This window comes from Scyliorhinus torazame, chromosome 8, assembly GCF_047496885.1.
Source record: "Scyliorhinus torazame isolate Kashiwa2021f chromosome 8, sScyTor2.1, whole genome shotgun sequence".
Taxonomy (NCBI): Eukaryota; Metazoa; Chordata; class Chondrichthyes; order Carcharhiniformes; family Scyliorhinidae; genus Scyliorhinus; species Scyliorhinus torazame.
Genome location: NC_092714.1, coordinates 205,322,208 through 205,325,108, shown reverse-complemented (window position 1 = coordinate 205,325,108; position 2,901 = coordinate 205,322,208). Strand labels below are relative to the sequence as shown.

Here is a 2,901-nt window from a genome sequence, read left to right as displayed (position 1 = left end):
TCTCCTGCCCGGCGCAGGGCTCGGAGATTCGTGCCCATGATACCTGGGAGATAACAGCAACCTGCTATTTCCTGTCCATGACATTTCTCTTTGCTGGGTCATATCATAGAACAAAGAAGATAGAACATACAGTGAAGAAGGAGGCCATTCGGCCCATCGAGTCTGCACCGACCCACTTAAGCCCCCACTTCCACCCTATCCCCGTAACCCAATAACCCTCCTAAACCTTTTGGTCACTAAGGGCAATTTATCATGGCCAATCCACCTAACCTGCACATCTTTGGACTGTGGGAGGAAACCGGAGCCCCCGGAGGAAACCCACGCAGATACAGGGAGAACGTGCAGACTCTGCACAGCCAGTGACCCAGCGGGGAATCGAACCTGGGACCCTTGGCGCTGTGAAGCCACAGTGCTATCTACTTGTGCTACCGTGCTGCCCCATGTCGGCAAGAGTTACAACGTTTTTTTAAAAACATGAACCGGGAGAGGGAACCCGCTGGGGGAATGCAGGTAAATATAACACCCTGTGGAGCAGAATGTGCTCAGGCAGTACCCTGTCATTGCTCCCTGGCACAGCGTCCTGGCACCCAGCACCAGGGGTAGTGTCAGGGAGCACCTTTGGGTATCCCCATTGAGCAACCCCTTACAAGGAGAGGGGGCTTTCCCTGTGCCTGTGTGGGCCGGTTTCCTCATCTCTGGGGTTTCGCTGTGTGGGGTGGGTTCCTGTGTTGCCTTTCGGAGATGGGTCGCCCTTTAAAAACGGCGCCTTATCTTGGGATTCCTGGCTGCTGGGTTTCTTTATGCCCCACTACGCCAGCATGACAGCGTTCTCCAAGCCTCCACGCTTCTGCCCAGAATGCTGGATTATATGGCGAGAAAATTCATCTGTACTCAGTTTGCACTCTGCAGAGAATGGAAAATTCCGCCCTTCGCCTCAGGCAGCTCTGTGCAGTTCCTCTTCTGGCCACTGCAGTGCTGTTGCTACAGGGACTGGCGAGCTGCCAGCCAAACAAATTGTTCCTCTTCAAAGCATGATTACCCAGAGTGAGGGAGGGTAAAAATTCAGGTCATGGTTTCAATTCTGTTGTAAGTTAACCAATTTCAGGGGAATACTGGTCATTTGCACTCATACAGCACCTTTAATGATGTCAGGACATCCCAAAGTGCTTTTACAGCCAATCAAGTTCATTTGGGGTGCGATCTAATGGGAGAAGCACTAAGTGCGGTAGTGGGCGCAACTTCCCGGATGCTTCCTGACGGCCAGCCCGGCGAGACCATGGCGCTATCTCATGTCAATTAAGGCTGTGGTGGAAATGGCCGTCCCGCCAGCTGATTTGTCTGAACCGTGCCCGGCAACTCCCCGCTCACAAGGTGGAGCAGCTTCTCGGCCTTTTGGCTAAGATCAAGTGTAGTATCTGCTCAACCTTTTGGCTAAGATCTGTTATGTCCCTCTTGTGGGGACCATGAATTGGATTCAATATGAATTTGAATTGGTTTTTGGAGCAGGCAAGGAGCTGAATTAGGGGTTCGCCCCTGTCCACACTCTGAGCTCTGGCTTTGCAACTCTGAAAAAGTAATTTTAAAAAAACAAGGGGGAGCAGCACATAAACTGCTCCCTCCAAACACACTCCAGACAGCATACAGCCATGCCACCACAGAAATCTTCTCCACGCTTCGGGGACGCTGACCTGGCCAAGCCGCTGGACGCTGTGGAGGTGGGACAGGGCACCCAGTTCCCCCGAGGGGGTCGGAGGATCAACCACAGGGCCACCAATGCCACCTAGGAGGCAGTGACAGCGGCCATCCCACGTCTTAAAATCTGTCTTCATTTTCTCCACTGGTCGAGCCAAGTTCAGTTTATGGAGCTGCGCCCAGCTCCGCGCCACCTGGATACCCAAATACCTAAATTCTCCTAAAATCCCCATAACACCTCCAATGCTGCCCATCGGGGCCAAGATATGCAATAACAGGTTGTCCGCATAGAGGTATGTTTGGCATCCGGCTGCTCAATTCCTCTCCAAACCCTCAACGGCCCAAACGCCATTGCCAACAGCTCCATCCCGAAGGCGAAAAGCAACGGGTAGAGCGGGCACCCCTGTCTCGTCCCACAGTGTAGCCCAATGTACTCCGAACTCACTCGGTTCATCCGCAGGCTCGCAACAGGCACCTTATATAGTATCCGGATCCAATCCACAAACCCCTGCCAACACCTCCAACAAATACATTCACTCCACCCAATCAAAAGCCTTCTCCGCATCCATCGCCACCACTACCTCCTGCCTCTGCCCCTCCAAAGGCATCGTAATTACATTGAGTTGCCTCCGCACATTCGCCAACAACTGCCTTCCCTTCACAAAACCTGTCTGATCCTCGCCTTTCACCCCCGGCGCACAGCCCTCAATCCGCGATGCAAGCACCTTCGCCAATAACTTGGCATCTATATTCATTAACGATATCAGGCGGCATGACCCACACTAATCTGGATCCTCATCCTTCTTTAGAATCAGGGAGCTGGAAGCCTGCGACAAAGTAAGAGGGAGATATCTCCTCTCCCTCGCTTCATTGTACTCCCTCGACAGCAGTAGTCCCAGGTCCGTTCCAAACTTTATATAACTCTACTGGGTCCCGGGGCCTTCCTTGCTGGCATAGCCGTCATACCATCCATCACCTCCCTCTGCCCAAATGCAGCCTCCAGACCCTGAACCAGCCCCTCCTCCACTTTGGGGAACTTTGGGAACTGTGGCATCCCCTCCTCCCCAGTCAGGGGCTCCGACTTGTACAGCCTCCTATAAAAGGCCTCAAATACCCCATTCACCCCCTCCGGGACCATCACCACCTTACCTTGATCGTCCCTCACTCTACCAATTTCCCTCACCGCCGCCTGCTTCTTCAACTGGTGGG

General features: G+C 53.3%; 1 pseudogene; it reads left to right on the top strand.

Annotated features, from left to right (window-relative positions):
- Nucleotides 1–1,376: 1,376 nt before the first annotated feature.
- On the top strand, nt 1,377–1,582 carry LOC140428978 (U2 spliceosomal RNA; annotated as a pseudogene).
- The last annotated feature ends 1,319 nt before the right edge of the window (nt 1,583–2,901 follow it).